We start from the raw sequence: 25,353 nt of genomic DNA, 5'->3' as shown, positions 1-25,353 counted from the left end.
GTTTTACATTTAATGTTGATAACTCGACAGATAGGCCTATTTAATTAAACCAACCAACAAACTTGTTTTTATTTACTAAGGATTAATCCTAGGTCATGTGATCTTAAAAGAATTTGGGTTAGTTTCTATTACATTTAGAAATATTTAATTCTGACTTCCCTGGTAATCCAGTGGTTAAGACTCCACACTTCCACGGCAGGGGACATGGGTTTGATCCTTGGTCAGGGAAGTTCCACGAGCCACACGGTGTGGCCAAAAAAAAAAAAAAAAAAAAAAAAATTAATTCATAAGCATTTACTTTTAAGCCAGTTAAATAGAGCTACTTTACAAATTAATTTCGGCAATACTCTCCAGAGTTAGAAACATATCATATCTATAGTATATACGCAGACATAATAGATAGACACAGAGATGGCATAGCTCTCATTTTAAGGTTTTAGTTATGAAACAGGTATAATACAAAACTCACTAGTTTATAAATAACAGTTGGAATAAATTAAGCCTACTTGTCTGAGTTTTAAAAGGCCTATTTTCCCTTTTTTTCCCTCTCAGTCTCAGGAATTGGAGATGGTCTAGATAAGAGTGTCCTGAGAAAACCTGGAGAAACATTCACATCTCAAAGGCACAGGGAGATAAATGTAATTTCCCCCCAGAAGGACTTTTGTTCCCTTAGGGTCAGAACTTTGAAAAGACGTTTTTTTCAAGATGGCTTTCTCTAGCTGCATACACACACAAACAGTTTGGAGCCCCATCTTGACCATTTCAGGGCGAGATCTCCTTTAGTTCTCATTTAAGTAAGTACTTCTAAGTATTACAAGCTCTGTACATACATAAACCCGGCTGGGGTGTTAGTTGGGGTTTGACAATCTGGCGCCCCTTTTTCTTTTTAGTTGAAGCCTTTGTTTCCCATTTCAGTGTTGGTTTGTCAGGATAAAATTACTATTGAAAATTGTGTGGCAGGCTGGTGTGCTGTTTGTGAGCTGAACTCCTCTAGGTGTCACCCGAGAGTCGTTTCAGCTCTTTTACGTGTCTGGCTTCTCACTGCAGCAGTCTAAAACCACTGTGGCTCTCAGAGCACTGGATGGTCACTCCTTATGTGTGTGTCTCTCAGACAAGCAGTTTTTATTTTATTTATTTATTTATTTTTCAACATCTTTATTGGAGTATAATTGCTTTACAATGGTGTGTTAGTTTCTGCTTTATAACAAAGTGAATCAGTTATACGTATACATATGTTCCCATATCTCTTCCCTCTTGCGTCTCCCTCCCTCCCACCCTCCCTATCCCACCCCTCTAGGTGGTCACCAAGCACCGAGGTGATCTCCCTGTGCTATGCGACTGCTTCCCACTAGCTATCTATTTTACGTTTGGCAGTGTATATATGTCCATGCCACTCTCTCACTTTAGACAAGCAGTTTTTAAATTACTGAGTGGTTTTCTCTATGGGACCACTGCACGGTATGTGGACTCACCTCCACCACTCCTGTAAATTTCTCAGTTGCCTTAGAAGGCTGTACCCGGCCAGTAGGAGCTCTGTCCCTTATCTTCAGAGCTGAAAGCTCTTATATGATATCTTCACTTTTATTCCAACAAACTCTGTTAAAGTAGCTAATTAAAGAAAAACACCAGGCCAGCCCCCTACCTAGTCACCCAGTCCAAACCCTCTCAGTGTCTTTCAACGGAGCAACTTTCTCACTGTCTTTCAACTGAGAATCCAGGTACCTCTTCCTGCACTGCCCTAAGTTCAGAGAAACCTTCTCCTCATAGCAAGGAGCTTACCAACCATCAAATAAAACTCAGGATCATCAACCAAGATGTGAGATCTGAAGCCAGGAGAGACTTACCCAGTTGACTGGACTTGCTAATGAGGTGTATAGGCACAAGGAGACTTTGCTGGTACCAAGGTTCTGGATCCTTGTAGAGTTCAGGGGAAGGAGAGAAGTTTGCTCTGGGTCCCTTTGTGGTCACCAAAACTGTTAACCAAAAGAAAGATGCACAATGTAAGAGCTGTGAGTTTAAGTTTTATTCAGCATCTTGCTGAGGACTGTAGCCCAGAAGACAGTCGCTCAGTAGCTTGGAGTAAACTAATCCAAAGAGGTGGAGGGAGAAGCCAGTTTATATGTGATTTTTAGCTAGGGAATATGTACAGTCAAGCATACATCTTGGCAAAAGATCACTGCTAGTCACAAAGGACAGATACCTCAAGTTAATGATTTAAGTGTTTTCCTATGTATGGGAAGGTGCAAGAATATGGGGTCATTAAAATTCTTCTTGAGATATACATCTAAGAGGTCTGCAAGTCCAAAGCACAGGGCATCCTGTTATTATAGTCATTTCCTCTGTCTGGAGCACAGAGTACGCTATCAGTCCGCAACTGCAGTGCGTCAATCCTTGTAGAACTGGGTGATGAGCAATGCTCTCTATTCTTCTTTGTTTACACCTCCCTCCATATGGTCCCAGCCTTTCTCTGACACTTTCTTTGTACTTAGAAGTTTACTTCACTAATCTTATCATGATGTGCAAAAGCCCAAAGGTTTGATACAACGGGTCTTCTGCAGCCCAGTGAGGTTTCTGCGCCCCAATCCACTGCTTTGAATCTTTCCAGCACATTCTTTCTGGCTTATGGTCTCTCTCGGGTGTATCAGTTACCTTGTTGACACCACTTCAAGTGTTTATAAGATCTACTTACACTGAAATATTCTGGCCTTGTGAAGTTGCATTTCTTGCCGATAAGGGATACAAGGGACACAAAGCGTTCTAAGAAATATCCACTGTGCTTTGTGTGTGAGGGTCCTTTGCTTACTGCCAAGTTTGTCTAGTATCAGCTCCCACAGTGTTTGGAAACAGTCTTGGATCGCTGTCGGATCTTCCGGTCCTGTGGTTTCACTCTGCAGGCTTTTCAGGCAGTGCGGTGTCCTGGGTAGCACTGGGCCTTGGGGTTGGCTGGACTTAATCAAAAACATTTCAGTGACTTACTAGCTGTGTGTCCTTGGGCAAGTTACTTAATTTCTCTGAGCCTTAGTTTCCTCATCCATAAAATGGGGGGAGAAATATGTAATTTTTGAGAATTCATTGGGAGATGTTTTGAGAATTCATTGAGAGAGTATATGTAGTAGATGTGATTGGCACCCAGAAATATTGGCTGGGATTATTAGTCAATGCAAACAGACCCCTCCTTTACAGAGGAAGACAGCTTTTTTCCAAACATCTTTGGCTGCCAAGAAGTTATTGTTCCCCAAGACATCCAGGAGCAGAGGTCAGGGAAAGGGGTATTTCAGGGTGCAGGGGAGAGGCGTTGCCACGTGGTGCTAGGGACCTGCACCCTCAGACAAAAGTAGGAGAAAGGCCATTTCCAACTTCTGCTGGTTTGAGGAGCTGGGCCCTCCATCTGGGCTGGGTGAGGCAGAGGCAGCGTTGTTCTGAGGAATTAGGTAAAAGGCCCGCAGCCAAACGTGGGATAACAGAGCTTTGAGGGGCCTTAGATGAGCACTCAGACCCCAGTCTTAGGAGAGTGGCTGCAGACCCCACAGGCAGCGAGCCAGGCCCGGCCTGAGGGTGACACACACTCACGGAACATTCGCCACGTGCAAGGCACTGATCAAAGTGCTTTTCACATGTTAGGAGATTCAGTTTCCCAAGCCACCCCCCATTAATGGCTTTTGTGAAATCCGAACTTTGTCTATTTTGTTCACTGTTGAATTTCACAAGAGTTCCTGCCACATAGTTGATACCTGGCACAAATTCGGTGAATGAACAAACCCTGTGAGGTTTGCCAGAGGAAATTCAAGTATGCAGAGAGATTAAGTAATTGCCCAAGATTCCCCAGCTGGTAAAGGGCCAAGTCAGGACTGGAACCCAGGCCACAGTGAGAAGCTGTCTGCAAGCCTCTGGATTCCCAGTCCCCCCACTGCCTGTTTTCACAGAACGTCTGACCAGTTTCTTTCCCTTCTTGTGACCTGCTTACTTGGAGCTTTTCCTACCTTGGCTATCTGTAGATATTTGTAACCTCAGGAGAGTTACGTTTGGGGCACTTAGCTTCACCGACCCTTGATTTCCCATTTTCACAGAATACAGTTTTCCTATATGTCAATAAAAGGTCTGGTTTACAAGTTTGCAGACTCTAGTTTTTCCTGACAAGGGTGTTGCAGGGAATTAGATCTCCAGGGTTGAAGGCTGGTGGATTTGCATCCAATTGGAAATCCTTCTGGGCTGTCCAAGCGTGTTCTGCACGTTCAGTGAGGATGTGAGAAAGGGGTGTGATGGTGTCTGAACCTGCCCTTCCTTCTGGGCAGCCTGTGAGGGTGTTATTGAGTCCAAGCTTGTACTGCTTACCACACGACAGGCCAATGAATCGAGAGACGAGCTGCTGGGCAAGGAATAGCGACTTTATTCGGAAAGCTGGAAGACCGAGAAGATGGTCTGGAAGAACCATCTTGCCTGAGTTAGAATTCAGCCTTCTTTTATACTGAAAGGTTTGGGAGTAAAGTCCTGGTTCTGGTCAGCTGGAGGGCATGTGTTAGTTTCTTCCTCCCTGCAGTCATTCACAGGTGGGCCTGGTCAGGGTGTTTCCTGTGAGCTAAACAAAGGTATTTTAGTTTAATGCTCATTACCTGGGAGGCAGGGCTCCCAGAAATGGGCCATTATGTATAATTTAAGCTTACAGGTGACTTGTAATCAATAATCCCTTTAGTGATTAACTTGTAATAGCAAAGTTTCTTCCCTATTACAAGGGGTCATCTGTTAGAGAAGAAACTAACTTGGAAATAAATCAAGGATAAGCTAGAAAGAGAGTAGCCACCGGTGTGGCTGGGTCTCCACTTCACTTTGGGGGCTCTTCTGCTCCCCACTTCTCCGCGCCGTCCCTCCTCTCCCTCTACCCACTTCTCACCATTTCCCCTCCCGCCTCAGCCCCGTAACCGCTCATTCTCTGGTTCTGGAGCCTGGAGGGCTTTGAGCATTGCCCTGCCCAGCCTGGGGATGTTCTCTCCAGTCTGGGCCTCTCAACCCTCGCTGTCCATCAGCAGCATTTGTGGGTCTGGAATAAATATATGCAAGTGCCCTGTACCACCACCCTCCTCAGATTCGAATTCAGGAGGTCTGGGGGAGAGTTGAGGGATGTGCATTCACAGACTCTGTCCACCGGTGATTCTGATGCGGGCCTTGATTGACAAACTGCTCTTCTGTCTTGCCAGGTTTCCTTAACTTGGGATTATATGACAAAGAGATGAAAGGATGCATTTAGAGTTACTGTGCTGATTCTGTGAAAAGAACTAATGTGCTCAGGAGGCTTACTTGGGATTTTCTTCCCCAGCTTTATGGAAGTAGATATAATTGACACATACCATTGCATAAGTTTAAGGCATACAATGTGATGATTTGATGTATGTATATGTTGTGAAATGATTACCAAAGCAAGGTTAGTTAACAAATCCACCCCCTCACATAGTTACCATTTCCGCACAGTGTGTGGTGAGAATATCTAAGATCTACTCACTTCGAGTAGACTTTCGAGCAACTTTTGAGTGCACGATGCAATATTGTTTACTATGGTCCCCATGCTGTACGTTAGGTCCCGGGAATTTGTTCCTCGCACAGCTATAAGTTTGTACCCTTCAACTAACACCTCCTCACTTCCTCCACCTCCAAGTTCCTGGCAACCACCAATCTATTCTGCTTCTCTGAGTTTGGTGTTTTTAGATTCCACATATAAGTGAGATCATACAGTATTTGTCTTTCTTTGTCTGACTTATTTCAATTAGCATAATGGTCAAGGTCCGTCCATGATGTCACAAATGGAAGGATTTCCTTTTCCTTATTTTTTTCAAGGCTGAATATCATTCCCGTGTGTGTGTGTATATATATATATATATATATATATACACACCATATTTTCTTTATTCATCTGTCGACACTTAGGTTGTTTCCACATCTTGATTGTTGTGAATAATGCTGCAATCAACATGGGAGCACAGGTATCTCTTTTTTTTTTCTTTTTGCGGTACGTGGGCCTCTCACTGCCGTGGCCTCTCTCGTTGCGGAGCACAGGATCCGGATGCGTAGGCTCAGCGGCCATGGCTCACGGGCCCAGCCGCTCCGCGGCATGTGGGATCCTCCTGGACCAGGGCACGAACCCGTGTCCCCTGCATTGGCAGGCGGACTCTCAACCACTGCGCCACCAGGGAAGCCCCCCAGGTATCTCTTTGAGGTAGTGATCTCATTTCCTTCAGATAAATACCCACAAATGGGATTGATGGATCATATGCTGGTTCTATTTTTAACTTTTTGAGCCGCCTCCATATTGTTCTCCATAGAAGCTGTACCAATTCACATTCCCACCAATAGTGCACAAGGGTTCCCTTTTCTCTATATCCTCACCAGCATTTGCTATATCTTATCTTTTTGATAGCCATTTTAACAGGTGTGAGGTGATATTTCATTGTGGTGTTAATTTGCATTTCCCTGATAATTAGTGATGTTGAGCACCTTCTCATACACCTGTTAGTCATTTGTATATCGTCTTTGGAAAAAATGTCTATTTGGGTCCTTTACCCATTTTTTAATCAGGTTTTGGGGGGTTTTGCTATTGGGTTGTATGAGTTACCTATCTTGGATGTTACCCTCTTATCAGATATATGGCTTAGAAATGTTTTCTCCCATTCTGTGAGTTGCATTTTCATTTTATCGATTGTTTCTTTTGCTGTGCAGAACTACTTGGGATATTGTAACCCGTATGTTCCCAATCTACGTTGAGATAACGTTTCATTTTTACGCTGATTTGTGAATGGCAGGAGCCTCTTTGACCCAGGTGCCAGCTCATATATACTTCCTTTCTGCTAGCTGCCCAGAGCACTGCTCTATGAGTGTCCCCTGTTCCCCTGCTCTGACTCCAGTGTGACGGCCTCGAGCTGGGCACAGCTGTCTCCTGTGGTGACATCCTTCATACCCCAGTGTTTCCACTTCAGAGCCTTGAACTGAAAGCAGGTGGAAAGCAGTTAACAAGACCTTCCTCCAGGTGTGAGAATAATGGAAGGAATTACCATCATTGCTATCATCATCATCTTCACAGCTAACACTGTGCGCCAGGCAGCTCCAACTGCTTCATTTCATCCTCACAGCGACCCAATGAGGTAGGTACTGTTATTATCCCCGTTGAACAGATGAGGAAACTAATGTCTCAACCTCAGCAGCTAAGCCAAAGAAGCTAGTGTGTCTCTAGGAGGGTTTACGGGTAGTAGCCACAGGCACAAACCTTACTGAGAGTCCCATGTAACTCTCAGAAGACTTTAAACAGGAGATGCAAATTCAGCCTCTATCAGCATGGCTCCCCACACCTGGAATTCCAGGTCAGATTGCCTCACTCCCCACTCCATCCCTGCCCCATCCTTCTCTTCCAGTCCTCTGACCATTAGTGGAGCAAATGGGGAACAAATATCCCCTTCGGGGAAATCCTCTCCCTTCCCCACTTCAAGGTGTGGTCTGACTCCAAAAACTCATGTTTGACAGGTGTCACCGTTCACCGTCACTTTTCTCAAGGTTTGGGTTGGGGCTTAAGTAAGCACTAAAGAGGGACATCCCAGCCCAGCTCTGAGGCTCTCACCTTGTCTGGGGCACAAAAAGTTGCCATAAGATTAAAGCATAAGCACCTACTGACCCCCAAAGTATGAAGGAGGGCATGCCTCCCACGTTAAACAAAGTGATCTCTTTAGACAAAGAGGACAAACAATTTCTCATGGCAGTTCTTTTGTTTTTGGTCTTCAAAATCTCTTTAAGATGCTTAACCAAAAGCTGAAGTTCGTGCAATGGAGTGATTTTCCAATTTTGGTTTACATTTTGATGTTAAACCATCAACAAAAAAGTGGGAAGGGAATTAGAATAACATCACGAGCTAATTCTGATTAATGTCTAAAGGAGATGATTAGGGAGACAGTTTCTCACGTTCTGTAATTGCGCTAGCTAAAGAATATTTCAGGGAGGAAATTTTTTGAGTCTGAATTACTTTTAGAAGCTAGTTTCCTAACACTAATTAAAGAAAGCTGACTTGGACAGTTGGGGATTTTGTTTGTTTTATTTTATTTATTTATTTAATTAATTAATTTATTTTTGGCTGTGTTGGGTCTTTGTTTCTGTGCGAGGGCTTTCTCTAGTTGCGGCAAGCGGGGGCCCCTCTTCATCGCAGTGCGCGGGCCTCTCACTATCGCGGCCTCTCTTTTTGCGGAGCACAGGCTCCAGACGGGCAGGCTCAGTAGTTGTGGCTGACGGGCCTAGTTGCTCCGCGGCATGTGGGATCTTCCCAGACCAGGGCTCGAACCTGTGTCCCCTGCATTGGCAGATTCTCAACCACTGTGCCACCAGGGAAGTCCTGTTTGTTTTATTTTAAGGTGCCTGTCAAATGAACAATTTGTCCGTCGTAAAGTTCCCCAAAAGTGGCCAGTGGAGTTTCAAATTGTCTGGTGAAACTGTACCAGTTAGAAAGATACACAGGAATGAGCATTATAGTGGGAAAGAATGAATGGGGCTGGTGTTTGGTTTGGAGGGGGGCACAGTTTCAGATGGAAAAGCCAACATGAGAACTATAGTGTGACCATCCATAAAAACATTCAGTGTGACCTGCACCTCTGGGACTTGGTCAAAGACCAAGCATCACCCAGCTGGAGTTGGACAAGAGCTCCTGCATCCAGGCAGACAGAACTAAGGTGGTTTCTAAGAGGAGGGGAAAGATACAAAAACACGGGTTACTAAACATAATTTAAATTTGTCCTTATTTCTTAAAATGCCAGTAAAGTAACACAATATGGATGCTAATGCATGTATATTTGTTTTGGCCACCTCAAAATGTTTACATGCTGTGAAATAAATGCTCATAAAAGACAGCTGGATGGCTTCTAAACTTTCCTCTGAGTTTCTCTTGTGTCTAAAAACAAGAAAAAATATTGGTTACTGTAATTAAAGATAATAATTAGTGTAGTTAGTTAATTGTCTTAGATATAGTAATTGCAGAGAGATATAGGTATATACACAGAATAAGAGGTGATTTTCTGTTTATTTAGAAAAATTATTACAATTTATTCAAATGATAAATTTAATATGACACATATTGTTTTAGTTAATATATGGAAAAGTTAATTATATTTTAAAGCTATATTTAAAAGCTTTAAATTATCTATTTTATATTTATATATCTACATATGCCTAAATACATACAAATAAAGGAATATTAATAGATCCTTTACTACAATCTGTTACAAAAATAATGTACCAAAGGAGTAAAATTAGAATTCGATCTTTCATGTAAAATGACTAAATTATTTTATGCCCAGATTAGCAGAGGTTCCTTTTATTTTTTTAACCAAATGATTCTCATAACTTTCAGTGCTTTTCTCATACTCTTAAATCATTTTGTTGGAAATTCTCTTGGTTAGTCCTTACCTAATTTCGTTTGTAGTTTAAAATGCTATCACAGATCTAAATTCACCCTTAAAATATAGACCAGTCCAGAAATTAAATCAGCTCCAAAGGCTAAAATACTTGCCCTCACCTTGGCCTGCCAGCTGGTTAAAAAGTAAAAGAACAAGCATGTATACTAATAGTAGATATGCTTTTGGGGTAGTCTGCAAATTTGGAATTCTTTAGACGTGAAGAGTTTTCTAATTTTGACAAAACATATAAATTGGACAAGTTATGAAAAACCTTTTAGCTGATTTGCTGTTACCTAAAGACATAGCTATAATAAAAGTAGAACTTCATTCAAAGCACCAAGACCCACCACCACCTGGTAATGCTTTTAGCTGACCATTCTGCTACATAAGCAGTGGTAACCAAGACAATTGCTCCTGTAATTGTAAAGAAAAGAGAGGCCTTGGAGGAATTCAAAGAGGCTATTCTTAACTGTCAGAGACAAATCCCTAATTTGGAAAAATGGAAACTGGAAAAATTCAGAAGTGGGGAAAGTTGCATAAGGATAACTTTTGGTGCTCTCAGAATGGCTGACTCATAACATCAAATAATTTAAATTGGAGTTTAGCAAAAATGCTTCATGATATTACTTATAGGAGCAGATACACTGACAATACTAAACAAACAGTGGTGGGGTAACTTTAAAGATATTGACAAAGATGTTTTTAAAACACATCCTACTGCCAACGATGTGATCCTGGTAAATTGTAAAGGTAGGTTACGGACAAGGACCAAATTCCAATCCTCCAAATGGACTTTATACAAATGTCTCTTGCAATGGATTATAAATACTATGTTCTGGTTATTTTCTGGTTTCTTCTCAGAGTAGGTTAAAGCTTTCCCTTGCCAGAGAGCTGTGGCTCTAATTGTAAAAAAAAAAAAAAAAATCTTTTTTTGCTTGATTTTTTTTCTGGCCTGGGGAATTTCTACTTATCTCTCTAATAATGACAGACACTCATTTTACTGGCACCATTATTAAGGAAATCTATAATGTTTGCCTTTTAACTCCAAATCTTACTGTTTTTTTTGTTTTTGTTTTAGTTTTTGTTTTTTTTTTTTGCTGTACGTGGGCCTCTCACTGTTGTGGCCTCTCCCGTTGTGGAGCACAGGCTCCGGACGCACAGGCTCAGCGGCCATGGCTCACGGGCCCAGCCGCTCCGCGGCATGTGGGATCTTCCCAGACCGGGGCAAGAACCCGTGTCCCCTGCATCGGCAGGCGGACTCTCAACCACTGCGCCACCAGGGAAGCCCAAATCTTACTGTTTTTATCATCCACAGTCCTTAAGAAAAGTAGAACTAATGGAATTCTAAATACTGAAATTAATAAGCTCCCTTAAACTTCCATGGCCTAAAATATTGCCATTGGCTTTAAGATGTATAAGATCAACCCCCTCTGGGACTCGCAGTTTATCTCCTTATGAATTAATAAATTTCTGGTCCATGCCTTTAAAAATTTCACCCTCAATCTAAATTCTATCCTACTGCAATGAAATATGATCAAGTACCCAAGGAACACATACAGTAGCTCCAGCTTTATCATCAATGGTTACAAGCTACATTTCCAAACCACTCACTTCTCATTTGCAACAGTGTTCTGGAAAAGATACCTGAGATAAACTGCCCTTGAACTTAGATAAAAATGACCTATTAAGGTACAGTTAAAAACAGACCAACAGAATTCCAAAGTATTGATCCTTAGGTTAATATTTCCCACCTCAAAAGATAAACACTTCCTTCTGACTCCTGGATGTCCACTCCACTGGAAATCTTAAACTGAGATTCTTAGGAATCTTCCAGAAGTTGCTGACTTCAGAAGTGGACAGCTTCTGCTCAAGACTTCAGATCAAGATTAACACTCTGCTATTGGGACTTCCCTGGTGGTCCAGTGGTTAAGACCCCACGCTTCTACTGCAGGGGGTGTGGGTTTGATACCTGGTCAGGGAACTAAGATCCTGCATGCCGCCCAGCCAAAAAAAAAAAAAGATTAACATTCTGATATCAATTTATCAACTTATGTCAATTAAACAACTAACAGCATCGATTCTATTTAAGAGGATAATTTAATTACTTTGTTTTCCTGAAAAGGAAAGTACTACTTTACCTTTGGTTTGGAGATGTATTACAAGGATTGAAAGTCATTTTGTTTCTGATAATTGCCTATTTGACAGTTGGCTAATGTATCATGTCCTGAGTCTTTTAAAAAAAGATTTAGATGTGTTATTTCTTTATTTTATTATAATTATTAATTATTTATTATATTTATTTTTGGCTGCGTAGGGTCTTAGTTGAGGCCCACAGGCTCTTTGTGGTGGCACGCAGGCTTCTCTCTAGTTGTGGCGTGTGGGTTCCAGAGCGTGTAGGCTCTGTAGTTTGCGGCACACGGGCTCTAGTTGAGGTGTGCAAGCTCAGTAGTTGTGGCACACGGGCTTAGTTGCCCCGCGGCATGTGGGATCTTAGTTCCCTGACCAGGGATCGAACCTGTGTCCCCTGCATTGCAAGGCAGATTCCTTACCGCTGTACCCCAGGGAAGTCCCCACGTCCTGAGTCTTAAATATGACTGTACAGCCATTGTCACATCAGATAGTTCAACCATTCATCCTGCAACAAGAGGAGAGGAAAAGATTAACTTCAGCTTAACTGCAGACTACACTCAATGCACACTCTTCTGCTCTTAGCAAAATCTCTGGAGGAAATCTGGATTTCCTGAATTAACGTCCTGTGGTCTGACTTTGTCTGTCCTTGCTTGGCCCAAAGATTGGGGCTGGGGGTGGCGCTGAGAAAGAAAGAAAGCAGTCCCTGGCGTCGGGAACTGATCTGACATTCAGAGCAAGACCTCAAAGTTATTGCAAGCTGCTCTGATGCTGACAGCAGGACCCTGTTCTCTTCTTCGACCAATAAGCCCACAGAGTAAAAACCTCACAGTTACTCTGAGATCATGATAAAATGAAACAAAACAAGATCACTCCATCATTTTACCTAATCACAGACAAAAACAAGGTCACTGTGTTACTCACAAAATACCCAATCACAGAATCGCTGCCCCCATTCCCCATCCCCTGCAAATTTCTGACAGCATTAAATCTAGATGTAGGCCCTGCTTCCTTGGACTTCTCCCAGATTAGCCAACCAGAACCCAAATGCCCTGATAGAGTCTTTCTAACACTCGTCCTGAGACACTCTGTTGGTCCCTGAGTGTTCTCCCTGGCTGCAAAGATCAATAAACCCGCCTGGCCACCGCAGCTGTGTTCCTGGTGGCCTCTGGCTGGAGGGCAGCGACAGTGCCCACCATTTAAAATTCTTGGCCCATATAGCAAAACAGTTCTGTGTCTGGCGATGTATGTTGTTCAGTGTTGCTTTCTTTTATAACAGTTGTACTTCTCAGGTGCCCATGTCTCTCCCTTGCCCACTCTGGTCTCTCCCTTTTTGCAAGAGGCATTTCAAGAGACATAAAAAGACATACAAAGTTTTAAAAAGCAAGGTAATTGGGAAAAAAGTACCATAAAAGGAAGAGAAATAGTGCTGAGTCAGAGGCCAGATTAACACAGAATGAACATTGTGAGACCTTGTGTTCTTTCCAAATGACAAAATTTGGTGGTAAATTTCCTAGAAGTAAAGGCAAGGAGTGAAGTACAATTTGTTATGCAATTCTGTACCTGTACAATTTTGAAAATGAACAAGTGGCTTGGGGAAATTGCCCCTGTTCTGGTAATGATCCCTTAGAGGAATGTTTCCTGCAGGATCCTGTTACAGTGAATACTATCCACATTATTCACAAGGGAAAATTCAATGACAGGTTTCAGGAAGCTATTTCTTGCAACATCCTTCTAAAGAACTGGTTTAGGATCCACCGAGCTGAGGACTGTCTTCCCCTCCTGGCCAGGCTGTACATGGCCTCTCGCGATCACACCGTGTAGGGCATCACGGGGCTCCCTGCCACGAGGGCCAGTGTCACAGTAACCCATAGCTGCAGGTCACAGCAGGAGCACCTGTTTCATGGTGATGTCAGAGGGTCTCCAGTCCCATAAAGGGGACTTTACCCAGGCTCTCGCATAACAGCAGGCAGAAGTCAAAATGTCAAAGCTCTGTTCTGTTAAAGACGCTTTATGAGTGGCCCCAGAAGTGTGGTCAAGGCTAAGACGGTGAATTTTATGTTATGTGTATTTTACCTCAATTAAAAAAAAAAGGTGGTCTAAAGACTCACTTTCTGAAAGTCTGTTTTAATCCAGTGTTACAACCTAAAGTATCTAAAGGAATGAATGAACTGCAGAAATAATATAAAGAATATTATTTCTTGCGGCGGAGCATTTGATAATTACCAAGTGGTAGAGAGTTCAGACTGAGGTCTTCTGACCAAATCCTGGAGTGTGGATATTCTGTGTTTCTGATAAGAAGACAGCATATTCTGTGAAGCAACTATTCAACGCTGGTCCACGAGAGAATCACCCAGGGAGCTTTTAAAACTACAGATGCTACCACATTCGGGGATTCGTACTTCATTGGTCTGTGACGGGGCCCAGTACTGTTTTAAAAGTTCTTCAGGTGATTCTTGTGCAGACAAGGTTGAGAATTATTGCTTTGAAGTCAGCAGAGCTTGAGGAAAGGCTGATTTTTATTTATTTTTTTAATAAAAGTTAAGCAACACAACCAGGGCATGTGCGTGGATTAGAGGACAAAGGATTGCCTGTGTCTCTCTGATATAATTTCCATCTTCTTGTTCTTAGTTGAATCCTCTTAAATGACAACTTTCTTTGCTTATATTGGGTATAACACTTTAGAGTTTGCAGATCACTGTCACTTGATTTGCATAGCCACCTTATGAGATAGGATGGGTATAATAATCCTTATTTTCTAGGTGAAGAAAATCTCCTTCATTCAGCCTGAAGGCACCAATTAACCAACTAGCCACCTAGTGTGGGCGAGGAACGAGATAGAGATGCCTCACTGATGGCCCATATCCTAAAATCCTGTGACACAGCCCACTGTCACTAGCTTGGGTGGCTGTTCCCCACATCACAGCGGCCCTTGGCCATTTGGTCCACTAAAGGAACCAGTGTCGTTCCATGGGTGCGCTGGAGTATTCTTTTAGGCCCTGCACACACTTTGCATAACAAAATATTAATGGTATATACAAGTCTGCTTTGAGAAACGGACTGTAACCCAAAAAATGTCAGAGTGGAGGAAAAAAGCACACAGACTCTATTTCATCAATTGTGAGGTGCATTTTTATTTTATGGACAAATAAGAAGTTTTAGAAACCCTACCATGTAAACAACAAAGCGCTGTTGACTGTAAGGCATCCTGATTTTATCTTCTTCTTTTTTTTTTTTTTTTTTGCGGTACGCGGGCCTCTCACTGCTGTGGCCTCTCCCAATGTGGAGCACAGGCTCCGGAGGTGAAGGCTCAGCGGCCGTGGCTCACGGGCGCAGCTGCTCCACGGCATGTGGGATCTTCCCGGACCGGGGCACGAACCCGTGTCCCTTGCATCGGCAGGTGGACTCTCAACCACTGCGCCACCAGGGAAGCCCCTATCTTCTTATTTTTTTAAACTTTTTATTTTATACTGGAGTATAGCCAATTAACAATGTTGTGATAGTTTCAGGTGCACAGCAAAGTGGCTCAGACATACATATACATGTATCCGTTCTCTCCCAGACTCCCCTCCCATCCAGGCTGCCACATAACATTGAGCAGAGTTCCCTATGCTATACAGTAGGTCCTTGTTGGTTATCCTTTTTAAATATAGCAGTGTGTACAAGGACATCCTGATTTTAGAGATGTTAGAATGTGGAAAAAATAAGGGCATCTTAGAATCAATAAAATGGGTACTTCTCCCCGTCTCCTCTTTTTATGCTCCATAAAGAATGTGGTCCATATTTTCCCAGGACCCAATAGCCCAGAATTAAAATGGGGTTGCTGCGACTCCAAGTACCTGCATTTTAGGAGGCCTGCTCCCTCCCCATCTCCGTCATTTCTGGGAGTCTCCACAACACCTCGGCCTTCCCACTTGGCTTTGTTTCAGCCTCTCCTGTGAGGCTGCTGCGGTTCTGAGGGATGCCCTCCCCAGGCAGCCTCTGAGAGCGCTTTAGCTCAGCTTGCCGGCAGTCCCTCGAAGGCTCATCCCAGAGGACTTTTCAGTGCTCATTTCAAATGCCATATCTGAGAAGTCGAATTCACCATCACTCCCCCCCCCCCCGCCCCCGTCATCACAGTAAGAAAGGACATCGCCATGCTAAGGCAAGGTTTTGGATTTTCTTTAACTCAAGCCGGGATCCCTGCACTACCTTTAGATATAGGGTCTAGCTCACATCGTTAAGTGCCATGTTGAAATGGATGGATGGACTTCAGGACCCAGTAGGCTCTCGATTCTGCAGCCCAAAGAAAGCAGCACAAACATACCCTCAAATCGAGGGAGGCCTAAGTGTGGAGGGAAGAGGGGCAGCTCCCCCTCCCCCAGCCCAGCACCTGCCGTCCCTTTGCTGTCCTCAGCTGTCTCCTTGACCATGGGCTGTGGCCGCCAGGGGGTGGTGGTGAGCTGAAGAGACGTGCCTCCTCCCACGCCCCTGCAGTTCCTGGAAGGTGCCCATTGCATCCTGTTCCTGTGTCCTCCCTCTGCGCAGAATGGTGACACCCACATCTGAGTGCACCTTCCAAGGTGCCGCTCATACTTGGCTCCCTCAGACTTTCCTGACCATTTTCTCCCACGTTCACTGTCCTCCGGACGCTGCCACGCCGGGTGGCCCTTCTTTGTGGATTTCCTCATACTCTCCACCAGCGCCATCCAGTGGAAATACAGACGGTCCCTAACTTAACGATGGTTTGACTTTACGATGGTGCGAAACCCCTTCTCATCCAGTGGAAACCTGCTTTGAATATTGAATTTTGCTCTCTTCTCGAGCTAGTGATACGCCGTATGACACTCTCTCCTGATACTGGGCTGGGTGGCCAGTCAGCGGCTCTCAGCCAGACACGCGGTCTCCGGGGGTAACCAACCGATGCACTACCACCATTCGGTGCCAGACAACCATTCTGTGTTTCACTTTCAGTACAGTATTCAGTACATTACATGAGGTAGTCAACACAGTTATAAAATGGGTTTTGTGTTAGATGATTTTGCCCAACTGTAGGCTAATGTAATTGCTCTGAGAATATTTAAGGTAGGCTAGGTGTATTAAATGCATTTTCAACTTACAGTGAGTTTATGGACATAATCTCTCCAAAGTCGAGGAAGACTAGTATAATGCTAGCCACCTGTTTAATTTTAATTGTTCTAATAGCCGCATTAAAAAGTAACTTTAATAGTATGTTTTATTTAACCCAAAATATCCAAAAATTATAATTTCAACATGTAAATCAACTTAAAATGATTAATGAGATATTTTACAAGATTTTCTGTCCCTACTAAGTCTTTGAAATCTGATGTATACTTTATACTTAGAGCACGTCTCAATTCAGATCCTAAGTTTTCACTAGAAATACTTTAACCTGTATCTAGATTTCAAAACATTTACAGTTGAAAAAATTGATTTACATACCCAAATCATCCCAAATATACCTAAAAGATTTCAATGACTGAATTGAGTATCAGTTTAAAAACTTAAGCTAATTAAAATGAAATAAAATGAAGATTTGAGTTTCTCAGCTGCACTGGCCTCACTTCAGGTTCTCCGTGGCCACATGTGGCTGGTGGATCCCACGTGGCACAGCTCAGTTCTAAACCATAGGCTTCCTGAGGGTGGGGATTGTTTCTTTGCCTTCTCAGAGTCATACATGGAGCCCAGCACATAGAGGTAACGAAATGTTTGTTGAATGAGTGACTAACAGAGTTGGGACTTCTAAGAAAGGTAAAAGCAAGAGGATAATAACGTATTTATAGATCAAAGGCTGCCTGGATCAGTTCAGTTCACCAGGGCATTTCTCTGGAATACAGCTCCTTCACCTAAATCCTTTTAGATTTTAGAGAACCTTCTCCCCAGCACCAACCCAGCTCTTGTTTCCGCCCACTCATTTGGCTTCTGAGAGCTTCCAGAGCTTGGTTTTTCAGATCCCCGGGGCTGAGAGGTAGAAACAGATTTCACTTCTTCCCCAGATGTTTCCAGCTAGAGGCTCTGCATTTCCCAGGTCTCAGAGCACCTGGCAGGCCAGGTGGGCAGGAGTGGGTGGAGCCACCCTGGCAGCCCCTTGAAGGGCGGTCCAGGAGGATTCTGTGCTCCAGCTGCAGCTAAGGCCAGTGGAAACATCCGTCCTGTCAACGATGACCCTTAGGGACAAGGGAGCAGAGAAGACCAGGGGGACATGTCCTCCGAGTCAGTCTCTGTAGATGGGAGCCCAGTGGATGTTTAGGTCCTTTCTTCCAAGCCAGAAGGTGCTTCTTGGGAGGTGGGTGGAGGACAGCCAAAGACACGAAGACGGGAGGATCGTTCACTCCATCAAGGTCAGTGTGGGAGGAAGTAGCGTGAAGGTTTTAGTGTTAGAAGATGAGGTCACATTAATCTCTCCAGGTTCTGAGGGAATTATTAATCCTTGAATCCCCTGCTCATGTTACACACCTGAGGGCCATCCTGTCTCAGAGACCAGGTGACAAAGTTACAGGAGCAAGTTAGGAAATTCGAGAGGGTCCCAAAACCAGGCTAAGGAATTTTAAATACTCTCTCCGCTAAGAGGAATAATTAGAGCCTGGCCTGGCACCTCCCTCATCAAGCTTTATCCAGTTTTGCTGAGTCATTCAGCATCTCCTGCAAGTTACACAGGCACCTTCTGAGCTCCTTTGTTCTTCTGGGGTGCCTCCTGAGTTTGCACCTTAGGGAAGCTGTGGGCCTCCTTCTGAAACAGAAGAATATTGTAGAGACAGAGTGAATGACGGGGCCTCCTGAGGGACAGGGGTGGCTGGGTGGCAGTGAGGGGAGTGCAGCAGAAAGAGCATAGACCTTCGGGAGAGCCAGGGCCAGGCTGCGTTCCAGCCTTTCCTAGCTATGTGAGCATGAGAAAGTTGCTTAGCCTCAGTGTGCCTCAGTTTCCCCTTTTTGTTGCAAAGAAGTTGGAAGAAAAGCTGAGATTTAGTTCACAGATGCTGTCTTCTTTGTCATATTAACCCCACAGAGCACAGCTGTCACGGGCCTCCCTGGGCAGTCTGTGTGTTCGGTGCCTGTGCTCTGATGGATTCCAGACCTTGAGTCAGGCTCTTCTCCTTCCCCACACTCAGGGCCTAAAGGAGAATCTCTGCCTGCAGAAAGCCAGCTGCTCCTTCCAGCCCAGGGCAGAACTGACCCCGGAGCCCTGGAGAGTTCCAGGCATCCTTTAAGGCCTCAGCTGCCCACTTCTCTTCAGTAAGTTCCCTTGCACTTGCCCCAGTTGGATGTTCTCTTCTGCTGTCAGGGTCACTGAAGGGTAGTACCCTTGCCCAGTAAATGGGTCCCCAACTTAGGAGGGGAGTTGGGGCAAATGCTGTGATTACCTCTGCTTTGAAGAGCTCAACTAGACCTCTCACCTGCTATACCTAACCCTGAGGTTGCTCTCCACTGCCCTGCCAGGAAAGTACCAGCCTGGTATGGAGGCCTCATGGCCAGCTGGGCCCCTTACTGCTCTCAGCTGCATCAGCTGGCCTGGTCCCAGCCCCAGATATGTCTGATTGCCAGGTAAAGGCTGGCCAACACCTGCTGTGTCTTGTCTTTTTCCCTCCTGGCTACCTGGACTCTCCAACTCCTGCTGCTGCCAGGAGATTTAAAGGGCCAGTGCCATGGTTTTTCTCTTCTCAATGTTTCACTTTTTCTCCTTTTGGAAACCAGACATTTGAGGTCTAGGACATTCAAAAGCAACCATATATATGGGGGAATTTAGAAAGGCACCACACAGACCTTACATGTACATCTCAGACTGATCCCTGACACAAAGACACCATATAACAATTGAAACACACACACACACACACACACACATACACTACAGCAACTTCTGGAGAAGGGTGATAATCTAATCTTCTGAGTTACCACATTATAAGATTCAAATATTCATTTTTTAAAAAAATCACAAGGCATACAAGAAATAGGAAAGTATGGCCCATTCCAAGGGGAGGGGGGTGGTAAATCAGTGGAAACTATTTCTGAGAAAGACCAGATGGTGGACTTACTAGACTTTAAGTCAACAGTCTTAAAGATGCTCGAAGAGCTAAAAGATGTGGACAGAGTTAGGAAAACAATGAGTGGAACTACCATATGACCCAGCAATCCCACTACTGGGCATATACCCTGAGAAAACCATAATTCAAAAAGAGTCATGTACCACAATGTTCATTGCAGCACTATTTACAACAGCCAGGACATGGAAGCAACCTAAGTGTCCGTCGACAGATGAATGGATAAAGAAGATGTGGCACATATATACAATGGAATATTACTCAGCCATAAAAAGAAATGAAATTGAGTTATTTGTAGTGAGGTGGATGGACCTAGAGTCTGTCATACAGAGTGAAGTAAGTCAGAAAGAGGAAAACAAATACCATATACCAACACATATATGTGAAATCTAAAAAAAATGGTTCTGAAGAACCTAGGGGCAGGACAGGAATAAAGACGCAGACGTAGAGAATGGACTTGAGGACACGGAGGGGAAAGGGTAAGCTGGGATGAAGTGAGAGAGTGGCATGGACATATATACACTACCAAATGTAAAATAGATAGCTAGTGGGAAGCAGCTGCATAGCACAAGGAGATCAGCTCGGTGCTTTGTGACCACCTAGAGGGGTGGGATAGGGAGTGTGGGAGGGAGACGCAAGAGAGAGGGGATATGGGGATATATATATATACATAGAGCTGATTCACTTTGTTATAAAGCAGAAACTAACACAACATTGCAAAGCAATTGAACTCCAATAAAGATGTAAAACAAAAACAAAAATGAGTGTAAAAAATGGAAATATCAAAAAAGATATAGAAAACATAAAAAAGGAACCAAAAGTACATTTTAGAACTGAAAATTACAATAACTGAAATGAAAAATTCACTGGAAGGATTCAAAGGAAGGTTCAAGAAGGAAGAAGAAAGAGTCAGGGAATTCCAAGTAGGATAAATTCAAAGAGATGCACACCAAGACACATTATAATCAGACTATTGAAAGACAAAGACAAAGAGAGATCTTAAAAGCAACAAGAAGGAAGTAACTCATCACATACAAGAGCTCTCCAAAAAGATTATTATCAGATTTCTCTTAGAAACCTTGGAAGCCAGAAGCAGTGGGTTGACATATTCAGAGTGATAAAGGAAAGAAAAACCTGTCAGCCAAGAATCCTATATCTGACAAAACTGTCCTTCAACTATTAAGTAGAAATTAAGACATTCCCAGATAAGTGAAAGCTGAGAGAGTTTTTTTATCACTAGACCTCCCCTACAAGAAATGCTAAAAGGAGTCCTTCAGGTTGCAATGAAGAGAGACTAGAGAGTTATGTGAAGCCATGTGAAGAAAAAAAGACTCCTGGAAAAGGTAAATACACATGTAATGATAAAAGCTAGTACTATTATAACTTTGTTTTATAACTCTCTTTTTGTTTTATATATAATTTAAGAGATTAGTCCATTAGAAAATAATTATTAGTCTATGTTTTTTGACACACATGTATAAAGATGTAATTTTGTGACATCAATAATCAAAGAGAGGGGACAGAGCTGTATAAGAGCAAAGTATTTGAATGCTATTCGAATTAAGCTGGTAGATATTCAAATTAGAGTGTTGTAATTATAGGATGTTGAATATAATCCCCAATGGTAACTACAAGGAAAAATAGCTATAGAATAAACACAAATAAAAATGAGAAGGAAAATGAAAAGTTTCATGACAAAACATCAACTACACATAAAAGATAGTCATGCAGGAAATGAGGGAGAAAAAACTATAAGGCAAATAGAGGACAAATAGCAAAATGATAGAAGTAAGTGTCTCATCAATAATTTATTTAAATGTAAATGAATTAAACTCTCTAATCAAAGGCAGAGATAAGCAGAATGCCTTAAAAAACCATGATTGAACTACATGATATCTACAAGAGTCAGACTTTAGATCAAAGGCCTAGATAGGTTGAAAGTGAAAGGATGGAAAAAGATATTCCAAGCAAACAGTAACCAAAAGAGAGCAGGGCTATACTAATATCAGACAAAATAGAGTTGAAATCAAAAAATGTTATAAGACAGAAATAAGAACATTATCTATTACAGAGTGTTCAATAAAGCAAGAAGATATAAAAATTATAAACATTTACACACCTAATAACTGATCAAAAACTGACAGAATTGAAGAGAGAACTAGTTCTACAATAATAGTTGGAGACTTAAACACCATGCCACCATGCTTTCAATAATGGACAGGACAACCAGACAGAAGAAAAGTAAGGAAATAGAGGACCTGAACAACATAATAAATGAACTAGATTCAGCAGACATATTAGAACATTCAACCCAACAACAATAGTGTACACATTATTCTCAAGCGCACATGGCACAATCTCCAAGATATGTGGGGACACAAATAAAGCATCAGGAATTTAAAAAATAGATATCATATCAACTATCTACTTCAACCATAATGGGATGAAGTTAGAAATCAATAACAGAAGGAAACTGGAAAATCCACAAATTTGTGCAAATTAAACAAAACATTTTAAATAATGAGTCAAATAAGAAATCACAGGGGAAATTAGAAAATACTTAGAGATGAGTGAAAATGAAAACACAGAATGCCAACACTAATGGAACACAGCAAAAGCACTGCTAAGGGGGAAATTTACAGCTAGAAATGCCCACATTAAAAATAAGAGGATCTCAAATAAACATCCTAACTTAATAAATTAAGGAACTAGGGAAAGAATCAAACACAAATCTAGCAGAAGAAAGGAAATAATAAAGATTATGGCAGGGATAAATAAAAAAGGGAATAGAAAAACAGTAGAGAATATCAATGAAAAGGTTCAGGAAATTTCTTTGAAATGTTTAACAAAATTGACACACCTTTAGCTAGACTGACTAAGAAAAAAGGGAGAAGATGCAAATTACTAAAATCAGAAACGAAAGATGGGACAGGACTACTGATTCTACAGAAGTAAAAATATCACAGCAGAATACTACAAACAACCATATGTCAACAAATTGGATAATCTGAATAAAATAAATATGTTCCTAGAAACACAAAACCTAACAGGACTGAAACATGTAGAAATAGAATTCCACATGTTATTTATTTTAAATTTAATTGCTTTCTAAATTCTTGAAGCCTTGGTTTGTATTTATTTATTCTTAATACTATAGACATGTAGAAAATTTATTTTCTCTATTCCACTATCACAGAAGCTAATAAATAATGATTTTTATTTTTTATTCAGATTAAAAAATATTCTTTACATCGTGGATTACCAAAGTTTACCCAGACAATATTTTGAAAACCTTTAAAAAAATTAGTATATGGTAGGACACATTTTAATACTACTGTTGGTATTTATTTAGTGTGTTGTTTTGTATTCTGTGGCTATTTTATACAGAATTTTTAATTTACTTTGAGAGTTCATAATGTCAGCAGTATAGCTGGAAGGATGGAATGCAGTGCAGAGTCAGACTAGAGACCAAATTCTCAACTGAATATTGGATACAACATGTTTTGATGTCCTGCACAGTGTTCTCTAAAATATTAGAACTTATCAACACGCTACAGTCAAGAGAGAGCACATGTAAATCCAGAAGATGTGGCCACATAGGCGCTGAATTTCAGCGTGGCAACCACTGGCTGCATCACGCCCTTCAGCCCACTCTCCAGTTTCCCAAGTCCCCACTGCTTGCTACTGCCTTTCTCACACCCACTGCACCTACGGGTGTGACCCCTGGGCCTGGGGGCTGAGTCTGACAGCCTGCTCGGCCAGCCCTCCTCATCCTCCTGCAGAATTGTCCTCTTCCTCCTGAAGGGGCCACCTGTGCTCTGGGCGTCCCTATGTCTGCAGTTCCTTGTCCTACCAGGCACTGCCTCTTTCTCCTGCCTTCAACCCCTCTCCCTCTTAGTCCCTCTCAGTGTTTGAACACTTAAAATCTCTTCCATATTTTAAAATCTGTCCTTGTATTTTCCAGCCTTAAAAAAAAAAAGAATGAATGGATGAATGCTAATGTAATAATACCTGTTCTACATATTTTAAATATTATGACTGTTTAATGTTAGTTTAAGAAAATCATTTTCTCAGTGGAATCTGGTCATGTTTCTTTTCCAAGCTCAAGATGTGTAAAACTCAGAATGACAACTTCTTTATATTGTGAAAAATATAACTATTGAGGGCCCGCACTTTTGTGTGTGAGTGGCCACCATCGCCTCCTTGTGGGCAAACCGAACTAGGAATCCACCTGACCCTGAGCTGCATGCTGAGTCTGGACCTCAACCTGGAGCCCTGAGGACTGGCAAGGTCAGAATGGCTGGAAGCATCTGCCATGGGGACTGAGCTCTGCTGGTCTCTGGTGACACAGTCTCCCAGCTCCCCAACTTAGCAGAGATGTGCAGACTCTGACTCTGTGACTTAACAGGGATTAGATAGAATATATCTGCTTTCCTCAAACCCCCACTCCATACTCTATCTTGGTGGTCAGAAACCTTCATTGAATACTGGGTTCATACCTTTCTATCCTTGTAAAGTGTTAGCTAATTTTAAACTTATTTTTCTGTAGTGTACCAACCTTGCATTTTAACTTGTAAAATCCATTTGCTTTTAAAAGTTCTTCTCATCTCTTTTCATATATCCATTACCTTGTAATATACTTTAAACAAGGGAAAAGTGAACCCAGACCAACCTTGTCCTATTCTCCTCATTCTGAAATAACGTTCAAGCTTCAAAGAGGAAAGTTGGCAGGTAGGACATTGTTCTTGAGGAGGTTGTATCACAGAGCGTCATCAAAGGCCACCTGAGCCACCCTCTCCTACACAAAACCACACGCGGGTCAGGAGCCAAGGATCAGGGCAGGAATCCGTGGACCTGGGCAGCCAAGGTGTGCTGGGCCCACTCTGCCTGTGGTCCTGTGCCAGTCCTCCAGGCTCCTTGCTGGTCCCCCCTTCTGGCCCCGCTTGCAGCAGGAGAGGCTCCTAGCTGCTCAAAAGACAGCCCTCTCCCCCCCCACTCAGATCCCTCTGTGACCACCACAATCCAGGTCACTGACCCAGTCAACCCAGTCAACGTGAGGGTCATCCAGCTGGCTGTCGGGACATCTCTGGACTGCACCTGGATATCTTCTTTGCTGGGCCTGGTTCTGAATTTAGAGTCACTATTTAGGCCATAAAGCTACTCGATTAATTAACAGTTGGTCATTATCACTCAGGCATACGACTGAAGGGACGAGTCCTCCATAGTCCCCGAAAGGAAAGCACTGACCACATTTACTTTTTCTGTACCTTGTCGTGGGTGTTTCTTGTATACCATTGATAGTCTGTTCTAGAAGATATGCTGCTGTCAGGGATTATAAAGAGTTGGGGGAGCGTTAGGATTGCTTGGAGTCCTCATCTTCCTGTGCTAGTGGCTCGTTTAAAGTTTCGATATGAGGGACACCACTCTTTGGACTTAACTTGGCAGTCAGAGCCTTCCAGAGCCCGGGGGAACTCGGCAGCCCAGGAGCAAGCCTGAGCGATTCCTGGGAGGGCAGGGGAGGTGGAAGATTCGTGCTCTTGTGATTCAGGCTTGTTCCCCGAGCGCACTGCCAACTCCCCCGATTTACCTGAGATCTGACTGGAAACGGGAACCAGGCTGCCCTCAGCGTCCTGGCGCCCAGAGCTCGGCTCCCGAGTCCCCGCGCCTGGAGGGGGACACGGACTATTTCCACTGCTCTGGGCGCAGATACCGCGCTGAGGACCCCGGGTGCCCCGGGTCGCAGGAGGCCTCGGAGATTGGGTAGTAGTTGG

The 25,353-nt window shown here is 43.0% G+C and overlaps 1 long non-coding RNA gene across 1 annotated transcript; it reads right to left on the bottom strand.

Annotated features, from left to right (window-relative positions):
* Positions 1–8,826: 8,826 nt before the first annotated feature.
* Positions 8,827–25,301, bottom strand: LOC309830713. The gene is made up of 3 exons (XR_014297523.1): positions 25,170–25,301; positions 11,966–12,051; positions 8,827–8,911 (listed from the first exon to the last, which is right to left on the bottom strand). It is a non-coding gene; the product is annotated as an uncharacterized lncRNA (long non-coding RNA).
* Between the last annotated feature and the right edge of the window lie 52 nt (positions 25,302–25,353).

This window comes from Grampus griseus (genome assembly GCF_964374135.1).
Source record: "Grampus griseus genome assembly, chromosome: 1".
Lineage (NCBI taxonomy): Eukaryota > Metazoa > Chordata > Mammalia > Artiodactyla > Delphinidae > Grampus > Grampus griseus.
The sequence above is the reverse complement of the archived record's forward strand: the minus strand, read 5'-3'. Positions and strand labels throughout refer to the sequence as shown.